The sequence below is a fragment of the Cervus canadensis genome, chromosome 12, assembly GCF_019320065.1.
Source record: "Cervus canadensis isolate Bull #8, Minnesota chromosome 12, ASM1932006v1, whole genome shotgun sequence".
Taxonomy (NCBI): domain Eukaryota; kingdom Metazoa; phylum Chordata; class Mammalia; order Artiodactyla; family Cervidae; genus Cervus; species Cervus canadensis.
Genome location: NC_057397.1, coordinates 52,997,261 through 53,013,144, shown reverse-complemented (window position 1 = coordinate 53,013,144; position 15,884 = coordinate 52,997,261). Strand labels below are relative to the sequence as shown.

The 15,884-nt window shown below is 36.8% G+C and overlaps 1 long non-coding RNA gene across 3 annotated transcripts in view; it reads right to left on the bottom strand.

The window, feature by feature from the left end:
* Positions 1 to 15,884, bottom strand: part of LOC122451351 — a 136,935-nt gene that overhangs the window by 113,111 nt on the left and 7,940 nt on the right. For all 3 annotated transcript variants that reach the window (XR_006272378.1, XR_006272379.1, XR_006272377.1), the window contains exons 2-3: positions 13,900 to 13,972; positions 11,778 to 12,010 (exon numbers count right to left, since the gene is read on the bottom strand). This is a non-coding gene — a long non-coding RNA (uncharacterized LOC122451351). The remainder of the gene's footprint in view (positions 1 to 11,777; positions 12,011 to 13,899; positions 13,973 to 15,884) is intronic.

Here is a 15,884-nt window from a genome sequence, read left to right as displayed (position 1 = left end):
GGGGAAAGGCAATGACTGCAAAATAGATGGAAGAATTTTTGGAGTTATAAAAATGTCCTAAATCTTTAAAAAATTTTAAATTGAAGTATAGTTATTATACAATACTAAATTAGCTTCAGGTATACACCATAGCAACACAAAATTTTTATAGATTATATTCCATTTAAAACTGTTATAAAATATCGGCTATATTCCTTGTGCTATACAATGTATCCTTGTAGCTTATTTATTTTATACATGGTAGTTTGTGCCTCTAAATTCCCTTTCCATCTTTCCACTGGTAACTACTAGTTTGTTCTCTGTATGTGTAAGCTCATTTGTTTTGTTACATCCATTTGTTTATTTTTTATATTCCACATTTATGCAATATCATACAGCATTTGTCTTTCCCTGACTTTTTTCACTAAGCATAATACTCCCTAGGTCCATCAATGCTGCAAATGGTAAACTTTCATTCTTTATTATGGCTGAGTAATATTCCCATGCGTGTATATGTATGTATGTATACATATCACATATTTTATTTACCCATTCATCTGTTAATGGACACTTAGGTCCTTCTATATATTGGGTATTATAAATAATGCTGCCATGAATATTGGAGTGCATGTATTGGGTTGGCCAAAAAGTTTGTTTGGGTTTTTCCAACATGGAAACAGACTCTCTGGCCAACCTGAACAAACTTTTTGGCCAACCCAAATTTTTTGGCCAACCTACTTTTTAGGTTACTGTTCTCATTTTCTTTGAATATATACTTAAGAATAGAATTGCTGAATCACATGGTAGCTCTAGTTTTAGTTTTTGAGGAATCTCTATACTATTTTCCATAATGGCTACACTGATTTACATTTCCACAAACAGTGTACTACGGTTCCCCTGTATCAGCAACATTTGTTATTTGTAGTCTCTTTGATGATAGGTATCCTGGAAAATTTCCTATATCTTGCCACAGAGTAGTTAGAAACTGCATACATTTGTCAAAACTTGTAGAATTATACATTAAAAAAGGGTAAATTTTACTGCAAGTACATTAAAACTTAACGAATTTAACTCAAGCAAAAAGTCTCTCAGACCTACTTTATTTTTTTTTTTTTGCTATTAATATTTCTCCCTTATTTTTTCATTTATTTTTATTAGTTGAAAGCTAATTACTTTACAATATTGTAGTGGTTTTTGCCATACATTGATATGAATCAGCCATGGATTTACATGTGTTCCCCATCCTGATCCCCCCTCCCGCCTTCCTCCCCATCCCATCCCTCTGGGTCTTCCCAGTGCACCAGCCCTGAGCACTTGTCCCATGCATCCAACCTGGGCTGGTGATCTGTTTCACCCTAGATAATCTACACATTTCGATACTATTCTCTCAGAACATCCCACCCTCACCTTCTCCCACAGAGTCCCAAAGTCTGTTCTGTACATCTGTGTCTCTTTTTCTGTTTTGTATATAGGGTTATCATTACCATCTTTTTAAATTCCATATATATGAGTTGGTATACTGTATTGGTCTTTATCTTTCTGGCTTACTTCACTTTGTACAATGGGCTCCAGTTTCATCCATCTCATTAGAACTGATTCAAATGAATTCTTTTTAACGGCTGAGTAATATTCCATGGTGTATATGTACCACAGCTTCCTTATCCATTCATCTGCTGATGGGCATCTAGGTTGCTTCCATGTCCTGGCTATTATAAACAGTGCTGTGATGAACATTGGGGTGCACGTGTCTCTTTCAGATCTGGTTTCCTTGGTGTGTATGCCCAGGAGTGGGATTGCTGGGTCATATGGCAGTTCTATTTTCAGTTTTTTAAGGAATCTCCACACTGTTCTCCATAGCGGCTGTACTAGTTTGCATTCCCACCAACAGTGTAAGAGGGTTCCCTTTTCTCCACACTCTCTCCGGCATTTATTGCTTATAGACTTTTGGATAGCAGCCATCCTGACTGGCGTGTAATGGTACCTCGTTGTGGTTTTGATATGCATTTCTCTGATAATCAGTGATGTTGAGCATCTTTTCATGTGTTTGTTAGCCATCTGTATGTCTTCTTTGGAGAAATGTCTGTTTAGTTCTTTGGCCCATTTTTTGATTGGGTCATTTACTTTTCTGGAATTGAGCTGCAGGAGTTGCTTGTATATTTTTGAGATTAATCCTTTGTCAGACCTACTTTAGTAAGAAACTGGTTTACACATTTTTTAACTTTAAGTTTTCTAAGATTATTTTTTACTGAAAATATTTTGCAACATTTCTTTTTTCATCTTATAGAAGTTGTTATTATGCTCTACACTGTATATATGAGATATATATTTATATCTTATATTTTAAATATACTTATGTTTTATAAATAGTTATATATTTTTATAGTTATAGAAATGAAGAAAACTTTCTTAAAAGAAATTTTGAGGGCCAGAGTCATAATAGAGACAAAACATCATAGCTCAGTTGGTAAAGAATCCTTCTGCAATGCAGGAGACCCTGGTTTCATTCCTAGGTTGGAAAGATCCCCTGAAGGAGATTCTTGGAGTGGCTTCCTTTGTGGCTTAGCTGGTAAAAAATCTGACTGCAATGTGGGAGATCTGGGTTTGATCCCTGGGTTGGGAAGATGCCCTGGAGAAGGGAAAGGCTACCCACTACAGTATTCTGGCCTGGAGAATTCCATGGACTATACAGTCCATCCATAGAGTATACTATAGTCCATGGGGTTGCAAAGAGTCGGACATGACTAAGCGACTTTCATTTTCACTTTACTTTCATTCTGTTAAAGAGACTGTCGCTGCTGCTGCTGCTAAGTCGCTTCATGGTGTCCGACTCTGTACAACCCCATAGATGGCAGCCCACCAGGCTCCCCTGTCCCTGGGATTCTCCAGGCAAGAGCACTGGAGTGGGTGGCCATTTCCTTCTCCAATGCATGAAAATGAAAAGTGAAAGTGAAGTCGCTCAGTCATGTCTGACTCTTCGCGACCCCATGGACTGCAACCTACCAGGCTCCTCCATCCATGGGATTTTCCAGGCAAGAGTACTGGAGTGGGGTGCCATTGCGTTCTCCAATTAAAGAGACTCAGTTCAGTTCAGTTGCTCAGTCATGTCCGACTCTTTGCGACCCCATGAATCGCAGCATACCAGGCCTCCCTGTCCATCACCAACTCCCGGAGTTTACTCAAACTCATGTCCATCAAGTTGGTGATGCCATCCAGCCATCTCATCCTCTGTCGTCCCCTTCTCCTCCTGCCCCCAGTCCCTCCCAGCATCAGGCTCTTTTCCAATGAGTCAACTCTTTGCATGAGGTGGCCAGAGAATTGGAGTTTCAGCTTCAGCATCAGTCCTTCCAATGAACACCCAGGACTGATCTCCTTTAGGATGGACTGGTTGGATCTCCTTGCAGTCCAAGGGACTCTCAAGAGTCTTCTCCAACACCACAGTTCAAAAGCATCAATTTTTCAGTGCTCAGCTTTCTTCACAGTCCAACTCTCGCATCCATACATGACCACTGGAAAAACCACAGCCTTGACTAGATGGACCTTTGTTGGCAAAGTAATGTCTCTGCTTTGTAATATGCTATCTAGGTTGGTCATAACTTTCCTTCCAAAGAGTAAGCGTCTTTTAATTTCATGGCTACAGTCACCATCTGCAGTAATTTTGGAGCCCAAAAAAATAAAGTCTGACACTGTTTCCCCATCTATTTCCCATGAAGTGATGGGACCAGATGCCATGATCTTAGTTTTCTGAATGTTGAGCTTTAAGCCAACTTTTTCACTCTCCTCTTTCACTTTTATCAAGAGGCTTTTTAGTTCCTCTTCACTTTCTGCCATAAGGGTGGTGTCATCTTCATATCTGAGGTTATTGATATTTCTCCCATGGCTCAGATGGTAAAGCGTCTGCCTACAGTGCAGGAGACCCAGGTTCAATTCCTGGGTCAGGAAGATCTCCTGGAAAAGGAAATGACAACCCACTCCAGTATTCTTGTCCCCCTCCAAAAAAAGGGGCTCAAAGAAATATTAAAGAGACTAATAGGGTTCAAATCCTAATTGAGACTCAAACCTCCCTCTGCTTGAATACTACCCTCAGAGACACGATATAGAATAGTTCCCAGAAGAAAAATGTTTTGGATTTAAATGATGTTTGCTATTAGGTACTGTAAGAGCTGTTTAGAATACAGAGCTCAAAGACATATTCTTGCCCATAGTTTGCTCAGAGATAAATGTGGGAGATAGGCAAGTCATCTGTGAAGGTGATTGGAAAGTTAAGACTAAAACAGAGAAACCAGTTAGGAGGCCCTTTTGGTCTCTGAGGTGGGAAACAGCTAGGGTGTGAACTTGCTAATGGTAATGGACATGGAAAAAAGACAAAATAGAAGTATCCAGAAGGTAGATGTGATATTATTTGAAGAAAGAGTGGATGTTGAGAGTGAAGTTGAAGGAGTGATTCTTTCGGGGTTTTGTTAAGAAAACATTTTAGTCTGAAATAAAGATCTTTCTCAAATTACTAGCATGACCCACAAAACAATATTTACACATTATTACTTCCTACAATTCTCTACAGTATGCAAAAGATAAGAAAGTCTCAAAAACTGCTTGGCCAATGAAATAATTAGAATACTAGAGAATTAAATGTTCATAATTTCAGATTTGGGGAATAGGCAGATGAGAGAATTCTTTTAATAGAATTTCAAGAAACTATAATCATTTCCAAAGACCAGAAAGTAAAATGCCTTCTAAAGTTGTAATGGTCAAAACATATGAAAGATTCTGTAAGATTAAAATTTCAGTATGTATATTTTTAGATACCTAACTATGTCAAAAATTTGAAGATATTTAATAATAGAAAAATGAACTCTTTAGTAATATCAAAGTTACTTAGATGTACAATTTCATTAAATCTTTAAAAATATTTTACTTCTATTTTTTCTTATAAAGAATTACTATAATTTTCTACTGCTATTTTAATAGATTTCCCCATGAAAAGGATTTGTATACATTTAACAAAGTAACTCAGTAAAGTATCCACCTTACTGTTCAACTCATTATTTTAAATATTTTCCATTGTTTCCAAATGCACATTCCTATTCCTGCCCTTCTTATTTTCAGTTGAAGAGTTCACCTCCTAGTTTACCAGCAAAATAAAGACATCCAGTCTGAACTCCCTCAGTCTCTTCTGTCCCTTCCAAACTACTGAAGGAATTTTTCTTTTGTGGAAAATGATTCCTAGTGAAAGTGACTGATTTTCAGGTATTTTGCACAAAAGCTAAATATGAACCTTCCAAGTGCTGTGATATACAAATTGAATATTGATTTTTAAAAAAAGCTGGATTTATAACCCGACTTTGACTTATTCAATTACAGATAAAGAAACTAAGGTCCAAAGAGTTTCAATAGCCATCCACAGTGACCAAATGATTTTCTTCTCCTTAAAAATCTATTATCTTAATATTAAAAAGAAAATCTATGATTAGATTATGGGTAATAGAGAGAAAAATACAAATGAATAATTTTATCAAAATAAAAGTAGACTATGGTTATTTAAAATCTAGCCATGAACAGGAAAAAATAAAGAGTATATTGATTTATTTTAAAAACTTATTAAGAGTCTACCAGGAACTCTTCAAGACTGTGGGGATACAAGTATGAACAAAACAGACAATAACCCCTCCTTTCTGGGCTCATATTCTAGTGAAGGGTGTCGGAGAATACAGAACTAAGTAAGAAAAACTATTCATCACAGCAGATGATTAGAAGTGCTATGGAATAACAGAGCAGAAGTATACTAATTATCTAGAGCTGGGTGGAGGGAGAGGTACAGTATTCTATATAACAGGGTGATGGGGAAGGTCTGACTAGGAAGGTTCAGTTCAGTTCAGTTCAGTCGCTCAGTGGTGTCTGACTCTTTGCGACCCCATGAATCACAGCAGGCCAGGCCTGCCTGTCCATCACCAGCTAGGAAGGTAACATTGAAGCAAAGGCCTGAAACAGAAGGGACAAGCCACACAGTAGTTGGGAAAGGTGGGGGTGAGGGGGATATAGACATAGTGGGAAGGTGGGGGGATGCAGGGAAAGATCTTTATAGGCAGAATGAAAAGCAAGTACAAAAGCTTGAGGGAGTATCATTTTCTAGCAGGTTTCATGAACAAGAGGCCAGACTAAGAGAGCCTTTGGGGCTAGAGCAGAGGGATGGAAGACTACTAGCCAATTAGAATAGAAAGGTGTTAGAAGAACAGCTTGCTGTAAGGTTTTCTCTTTAAAATCAAACAGAAGCTGTTGGAGGATGTTTGAGCAAAGAAATGATGTGATCAATTTATCTTTTAAAAGGCCCATTTGAACGTTTATATTGACTACAAGAAAGCAAGGGGTTAAGCAGGAACCAATGAGGAGGAAGTTGCAATAATCCAGGTAAGAGATAGATGTAGTGAGAAATGGTTAAAGTCTAGATATATTTCAAAGGCAAAGCCAACAAGATTTGTTGACAGGTTGGATGTGGGGTACTAAAGAAAGACTATAAGAATTTTTGGTTTGAACACCTGAAAGGATGGAGTTGCTATTAGAGAAAGGAGAGACAATGAGAGATGCTATCTTGGATGGAGATTGAAGAAAGTAATAACAGGAGTTAAATTTTAATTATGTCAAGTATGAGATGATTTTCAGACATCCTTAAAGATGTCAAGTAGGTAGTTAGACATATGAGTCTGAAGTCAGAGAGGAGATACAGGAGGGGAGATACAAACAGAAGCCACCAACAGATACATGGCATCTAACGCTACATATCTGGACAAGATTACAGAGAAAATGTTCAATAACTCAGCTTTGGTGCATTCAAACATTGCTAGGTCAAAAAGATATGAAGGATCAAATAACGGAAGTTGAGAAGAAACCAGTAGGGAAGGAGAAAAACCAAGAGTGGGTATTTTGGAAGCCATGGTTTAAAATGCGGCTCAAGTAAAATGCGGACTAAAAATGAACGACTGACCTTAGAAAGGTGAGGGTCACTTGTATCCTTGATTAAGAGATATTAGAGGGAAAGAGGTTTACAAAAGTCTGATGAGAAATTACAACATGTTTTGTACTTATAGCCATAAAAAAATAGAGAAGTAATGATGAAGAAGGAAGAATTGCTGGAATGATAGGCTGAGTTGAAGAAAGGGCATGGAATTTATTAATCAAGTACAGGCATTGCCCTTACGAATACAAACAACTCACAAACAGGAATAAGAGAGAAGTAAAAATATATACTGTTTACAGAAAAAAGTTTTTGCCCATTTATTACCATTACTTTTCTTAGGTTCTTATTTTACATTTGACTTATGAGTTCATTATTTTAAAAGTAAGTTAACTCCTTTTTGTTTTTTGTACATATTTTATTTCTATACATATTAAATAGTACTTTCTAGATTTTAGAATATCTCCTTTCAGTTCAAAAATCTTGCCAGCAGTTCAAGCAGTTCCAGTGTGCTGCAGTACCATCCAAATGACAAAAATAACTCAGATTTAAAATGGACATTCCAAGCCTCTTTACTGTTTTTCTTAATCAAGAAAAAAACTAAGATAATATCCTTTTTACTCCTTTTATGTTTTTTACATAAGATATAATCTCCCTGAGTATTCTTTACTCTAGGATCCTGACTCCGGTAACACCCTGAGGTAAAGAATATGCAAGGAAATTTATATTTCGGTATTAAAGGAGACAATATTTAGCATTTGTTTTATTTAGGCTAAATAAAATACACGTGTGTCCTCTTATGATTCATAAATTGGAGCAAATAAGATGATATCAATAAATTATTTAGATGTTACATATACTTTTGTTGACTTATCAATAAATAATAACCTAAATGTTATAAATAATGAATATATCAGGACTACCGTCTTGTTTAAAAAATTCACGTCTTAAATAGAAACAAGAGACTACCTTATTTTTCAAAAACAATGACTTCTAAGTTCTTATCTCCTGCCTAGTCCTTTGTAGATGTTTCAGCTCTCTTAATAAGAACTCAAAAAGCTTCTTTTTCATCCTGAACCCAGTTCCTCCAAAGAAAACACTCAGTAAGCTAGAGTGATTGACAGGGATCCCGAATGACATGGTGAAGTGTGAAAGGTGCAAAGAGAAATGTATGTTTCTTGTCTCATTCTTGAATATTTTTTTCACATGTACACATCAGAATTCTAAATTAGGGGAGTTAAAGGAAGCCTTCTTAGTCCTATTTTCACTCTTAGAGACTTCCCACAATTGACCAGTATTTTAGGCTAATATGATTATCTTATGATCTGAGTTGTTACTTGAGGATTTTCATTATGACTGTGGTACAAGAATATACTCTATGTCACAGGAAAAGTTTTCCAAAAGTTACTGTCCAGTCTATTGTTGCTTTGCTTATTATCAAAGGATTAACAATTATATTTTGTTTCTAACTAGGGGAAACTAATTCTTATATGCCCATCTATTTTATTTCTATGTAGGTAAGTTAAAAGGAACAGGGTTAAGGTGATGAGTGATGGGCTAGAAGGAATACACTGGGTTTTAAAACACAAGCTATTTGAATTAGCATTATATGAGCTCCCATACAAATATCTCATATGTTCATTTCTTGATCATTGCTTTCATTTCTTTTTAAAGCTGAAGAAAATAAAACAAAATTAAAATTATGTTAAATGGCACTTATGTCTTAGCTTTTTTCCCCTAAGGACATCAAGGAGAAATTCCAAAGAGAAGAGAGAAAGAAAAAATTCTATATGTTAGTACGGTTTATCAGCAGTGTTTTTATGGGTTAAAAAGGTGCAGTTTTAGGCTATGGTAGGAAGAGATGTGAGACCAATGTGATTATAATCTCATTGCCTTCCATATCTTCCTAGATAAGGTGATTTCAAGTAGGTGGTTGCTTATTTTACAAATTTAAGAAACCATTTGGGCTTCTTGGTTATCACACTAAAAATTCAAGACAACTGTCTAATGATTTTACCAATTTAAACTGGATGGATTAGTAAAGTGTAGATAAAAATGTAACAAATACAAATTATTTTAGCTTCTTCCAAGATACTATTTTCAAGTCTACGTCAGGCTTCTATTTAACTATTACTAAGGAAATATTAGACAGCTTGCTACATCATCCTGTACTAGAGCTGAATGATGAATGGAAAAGACAGAAATAGTCCATGAAACAGTCCATGATGACTTCATTACAGTGATTATTTTTAACCACTTAAAATTTATTTTGCTCACGTGTCAGGTATTGTGCTATGCTTTCACAGCAATTTTCACATTTAATTTTTTAAATAACCTCTGAGGTAGGTATTATTATTTTCTATCAAATGAAATATCAAGACTTACACAAAGTCATATTATTAATAATTGGTAAAGACAGAAATCAAGTCAAAGGTATAGGATTCCAAGGAATATTAGTGTTTTAGTAGACTGACTACAATAATAAAAAAAAAAAAATTTTAGTAAAGTTCTTTTTGTAGAGGAAATACTTGTGAGAAATGGCATGTCCTTATATTTGTGTCATATATTTACTCAGATCTTTATTTGTATGGTTACAGTTTCACTTGACTGTCTATTCTTTAGTGACAATTTCTTCAAAAACCTATGTCTACTCAAGAAGAATCTAAACAATTTCATGTAGTTCTTAGATTATTCCATTTTTAGCCAGCCTAATTGAGGTATTCATTTGTAATACAATAAACTGAATGCAGGTAAAATGCAACATTTGAATAGTTTTGACATTCACACTTGTGAAATCACTGCAATCAAAATAATAAACATATCCATTACTCTTAAAAAGCAAACAAACAAAAAACCTATGTCTCCTCATAGGTTTGGCCACTGGTAACTCAGATATATTTCAGAAGCTATAGCACCTAAATATTCCAGCAAAGAGTTTTTATATTTTATTGAGTAATACACAATTTTCTTCTTTAAATTAAAACATTCTTAATCTTTTGAAATAAGAAAAAATTGCTTATCTAACTTAACTTCATATAACTGCTCTTACGTGACTATAATTTGAAACTTTGGAAAAGAACTCTCAAAATCATACCAGTGTACTCTGGTTGAACTTTTGTTTTTCAGTTAATTGTGCTTAGCATGCAGCTCAGGTTGATAATCTTGTCTGTGTTGACACTGAAGTATCCACTCATTGATATTATGCTGCCAGTTATAACTAGCTTTATAAGTGATAAACCAAACTTAGCTCCTGATAGTTCAAAAATATTTAACTGTTATCATTAACACTTCTCAAAATATATCAACATCATTTTGTTTTTCATTTTCTAGCATTTTTTGAATGGGAAAACTTTTGTTCAAAATTAATGGTTAAAGGTTTTACTGGCTATTTATGAACGAAATGAAAACCTGCAAGAGCATTTTCCGTTGTTTTAAATGTATAGTGCAAATCCATCTTATGTCCTCTACTCATATTGAATCAGGCTAGATTAAAGACAAAGATCATAAACTCCATTTCTAGCTAATAAAGGAATTTATTCCTTAAATTATTGTAGTGTTATTACAACTGGGGCAACCAATACATTAAAATAGATTAGCTTTCACAAGTTTGATTTAATATGTTATATATTTCAAACCAGAGTTAAATGTAGTAGAGTCTTTTATTTTCAAAGAATTCCAATGAGGCAGAAAACACAAACAAAAATCATAATTTCTCTTGAGAGTTTACTGAGTTCAAAGATCTGTAATTCATGAGTTTACTAATTTTAATTACTGCATATGGATATTGTTTGATCTACTATTTTATTGAAAGGCTGGAGTTTAGCTGTGAAATTTATCTGCAAAATTGTTTTATAATAGAAAATAACATGCTTTTGCTTTCAGTTTACTATTTAGAGAAAAAAAATGGACTAAAGCTAGATTATCAAGGCCCCCTTTCTTTTTATTCTAAGGACAACAAGGAAGTTATGATACAAAGTAAAATAAAAATAAAGAGAGCACAGATTTGTGAACACACAATTCAGATTCAGGAATTTCTCTTGGCCTGAAGCATTACAACAGACAGCATGCAGGAGAGATTTTTAAGGGAGTCTCCTGTGTCATCAAGGGCCTAGATTATATCATCATTGATTTCATCTTTTCCATCTCCAAATTTTAATGGCTCTGCTTTCCCAAAGCCTGCTGTAGTTTATCCCATGGGTTCTCAAAATAAGTGAAACTTAAAATAGGAACACTGCTTCTGTGTTGTCTTTATTGTCTTTGCCTTCCGTTGCTATCATATCTATTTGCAGAGCTAATAGTACCTTCTGCTCCTGTTCCAATGAAAATGCTCTTTATACATTCACTGTTTTGTCAATTAGATGAAGAAATTTTGTGATTTGTGAAATAAGACACTAGTAATACATTTGCTCTGCTTTACTGTAAAATTTAGCTAAAATGAATTTTGCTGAATTGATGAGGCAAGAGCTATAACCAAAATAAATTTGCCAGAAAGGTTTTGCATCATGTGATACTTCAACTATAATTTTATTTTTCTTCTTAGATCAGACTGGAGCAACCCTTCCCCAAACTTTTTTTTTTAAATAAACAAAATTACAGTAGTTTTTACTTGCTAATATGTTCACTTCTTCAGAGAATTATGGGGAAAGAGTAAAAAGTCTTGAAGAGGGAAATGAGTACCACCTGAGAATCATGTGCCAAGATGCTCAATGACTTTTTTTCCTTCAAAGATATAGATAATAAAGATAGGAAAAACTTTTCAGCCATTAGGGAGTGCTTCTTAAAAAAAAACACAAAACAAAACTAGAAGTTGTTACTTTGAAAACAGGGGAATTATCATTTTGAACGGCCTTACCTTATCTAAGAGTGAGAAGAGATTTAAGAAGTCAGTCAGCTGTGCTGTGTGCGAATGAGCTCAGTCGTGTCTTACTCTTCACAACCCCTTGGACTGTAGCCCACCAGGCTCCTCTGTTCATAGGATTTTCCAGGCAAGAATACGGGAGTGGGTTGCCATTTCCTCCTCCAAGGGATCTTCAAGAAGTCAGCAGCAGTTCTCAGATGTATGCATCATTCAGGTAGAAGCTGTCACTGATTAAAAAAAAAAAAGTTAAATTTACTCCTTTTCAAGAATTGTTTTTCAGTGAATCCTTAATATTCCCTAAGTATTAAAATAGCAATTTTAAGATGAAATGATGTGAAGCTAAATTATGGTTGTTACTTTTAATGTACTCAGTAAAATAAAAAGTTGGCAAACATATTTTGGTCCCCTTATATTTTCTCTTGAAATTTTACTGGTTTATAAAGCCCCAGATTGGTGAGCACTTTTTAAATAAAGCTGCTTTTCCACAAATATTTATTGAGTCTCTGGGGACAGATCATGAGCATGACACACAGGTGTCAAACAGAGCTTAGACACAAGCAATGATTGTAAGGGAGTGAGATAAGTGCTTTTAGGGAGACAGAAGTGCCAGGAACACCGGAGCCTACGAGCAGGGCACCTACTCCCGATCTGGAGAAGTCAGGCAAGTTATAAAACCTGAATAGTGCATATTGACTTTGTGAGCAAAGTATCTCCTTCAAGGTATTTAGGTACTTGGAAAAGCAAACCAAGGAGCTGTTTTATCACCAGGGAATTAGAGCAAATGGCTATAATTAGGACCTGTTGAACTTTGCTGAAATAATCATGTCCCAGTCAGTACCACAGTTCCTCAGCAGCCAGATATTAACTTCTCTGGAGGTAAGGTAGTGGGACATTTTTGAGGTAAGAAGTGCTATTCTTTTCTCAGTGTCTGTCTCTGAGAGTTTGTGAGTTTGTGTTTCTGAGAGTGACACTTTTATCACTCTCCTGTAGATACTGAACCTCTCTTAGAAGGAGAAAGTGTCTGAGGAGAAAACTGGGACAGCACGATCCTCACCTTTCTGGCTTTGGTTTTCAAGTGCTCGGGCCTGGTGCACTGGGAAGACCCAGAGGAATTGGGTGGAGAGGGAGGTGGGAGAGGGGATCGGGATGGGGAATACATGTAAATCCATGGCTGATTCATGTCAATGTATGACAAAAACCACTACAATATTGTAAAGTAATTAGCCTCCAACTAATAAAAATAAATGAAAAAAAAAAAAACCCATTGAAGAGGATATACATAGGTTCTTCTGGATAAACCACAAGTAAGACAGTCCCTAGGGAATAGAGCACTGGGGGTGTGGGGGGAACTTCCCCTGAGACTAAAATATTGCTCTTGCAGGGCTGGGGCAGGAGTGGTAGATAGGAAGAAAATACTTGAGGGGAGCTGATTAAAGCAGTTTGGTGGTTCCAGGGGAGGAAGCCATATATCCAGCCAGAGTCTCAAGAAGGCGAGAGCACTTAGTTAAAAAAAAAATAAAGGGCAGGAAGGTATGCCCAGAGAGTGAGCTTCAAATTCCCATGGGATCCAAAAGTAGTCACGAGAACCACAGGCATTTGTGGAGAGAAACAAGGGCTGTATTGCTAACTGGAAAACCAGGCAGACTTCCCAATGCCTTGAGACTACATAAGCATGACTCATATATAACTTGTATGGCTGTAATGGCTGATAAATTATCAAAGTACTTTGTTTTCATTCAGAGTCATTCACCCAGAATCACCTATCCTCCCTAAAGGACTAGCCTGGGATGGCTGAGGAACCTCCAGGATGCTTCTTAAGCACTAAATCTCTCATCTGCATCCTTTCTGACTGGTTGATGTATTAGTTATCTCACGTCATAGCACACTGTACTCCAAAAATTGGCAGCTTACAGCAATAATAATGATTTGCTATCTCAGAGTTTCTGTGGACCAGGAATTGGGAAGCAGCTGAGCTGAGCTGCTCTAGCTCATGGTATATCATGAGTTTGTAGTTACGATGTCAGCTGGGTCTACAGTCTTGACTGGGGCAGGAGGACCAGTCCTAAGGTATGCCACTCATATGGTTGGCAAGTTGCAGGGGGCTTCAGTTCCTTACTATGTGGACCTCTCTGTGAAGCTGCTCGATTGTCTGCAGTGACACAGCATCCACCTTCCCCATAATGAGTGACCTAAGAGAGAGCAAGGCAGAAGCTACAATGTCTTTCATGACTTAGCCTTCAAAGTCACACTCCATCATCTCTGAAATAACCAACTCATGACACAGGTCATCCCTATCACTGTGGAAGAGACTACACAGGGTATACTAACCAGGAGTGAAAATAACCAGGGGCCATCTTGTAGACTCCTACCATAGTTGGAAAGTTATGACCAACCTAGACAGCATATTAAAAAGCAGAGACATTACTTTGCCAACAAAGGTCCATCTAGTCAAAGGCTATGGCTTTTCCAGTAGTCATGTATGGATGTGAGAGTTGGACTATAAAGAAAGCAGAGGGCCAAAGAATTGATGCTATGAACTGTGTTGGAGAAGACTCTTGAGAGTCCCTTGGACAGCAAGGAGATCCAACCAGTCCATCCTAAAGGAAATCAGTCTTGAATATTCATTGGTAGGACTGATGCTGAAGCTGAAACTCCAATACTTTGGCCACCTGACGTGAAGAGCTGACTCATTGGAAAAGACACTGATGCTGGGAAAGATTGGGGGCAGGAGGAGAAGGGGACAACAGAGGATGAGATGGTTGGGTGGCATCACTGACTCAATGGACATGAGTTTGAGTAAACTCTGGGAGTTGGTGATGGACAGGGAGGCCTGGTGTGCTGCAGTCCACGGGGTCGCAAAGAGTCAGACACGACTGAGAGACTGAACTGAACTGAACTGAACCACAGTTGGTGATCTTGCCCTATGGGTTGTTAAATATTTTGCAAATCACTTTCACATGAGTCAGAGTAGCCTTGAAAAGGGAGGAGGCAAAAGTGCAGGGCTTCCCCAATGGCCCAGAGGGTAAAGAATCTGCCTGCAATGCAAGAGATGTAGGAAATGAAGGTTCAATTCCCGGATAGGGAAGATACCCTGGAGAAGGAAATGGCAATCCACTCCAGTATCCTCGCCTGAAAAATACCATGGACAGAGGAACCTGGTGCGCTACAGTCCAAAGGGTGGCAAAGAGTCAGGTATAACTGAGCGACAAAGAGTCGGAGTCAGAGAAGTGCAGGACAAATTCCAACCTAATTGAGATTAAATTTCTCTCTTCTTCCAAGAATAAAAACTGAGTTTTATAAGAATGCATATTTTGTCCTTGCACATGTGATTTTGTGTACTGAGATTCATGACTGCTGTGTCCAATGTAACTGTTCCCTGAAAATAACTAACATAAAGTTTCTTTTGTTCACCACTCCTTTATAGCTTTAATTCTTTCTTTAAAATGTAAAATCCTTCAATAACTTTGCTATTCAGAATGTGAATCTTGGAAGCAATCTGCCTCTTCCCACTAGGTAGTGATTTCACTTTATCAGTCCTTCTGGCAGCCTGGAATGTGAAACACACGTAATGTCCTACCTAGAAGGGCATCTGTGCAGCAAGGCAGATACTAACTAGGGCTGCCTCAGCGTTCAGAAGGAAGAGTGGCATGACAGTGAGGGTTGTTGGATTCATGTCCTATTCATATTTCAGACCTGTAATCAATTATCTGTTTGGGGGACAAGTAGTGAGAAACTATAGTCTTGCTTAAGTTTATTAACAAACAATCATCAATGATAGAGTATGGCAGTTACCCAGTGAATTACCAAGAAGCATTTCAGTCAATGTCTTTGGAATTTGCTAGTATTTCATGGAGATCTTGAGTTATAGAATTTTAGAAATGCTGCCAGTTTTGAGAGTTATACTGTTATTCTTGGGAAGATGTTTAAAAATTCTAAGTTACTTGGATATATTTGGAATTTGAGTAAAAAGAAATATGAAGTTCTAGATAATTTCTCAAAGGTAGCATAATTCCCAACCCAGGAAAAAAGTGAATAATTCCTGATTTGCATCTCATAAAAAAACACATAAAATTTCAAGCCTCTGTGGACTGGATATATTTC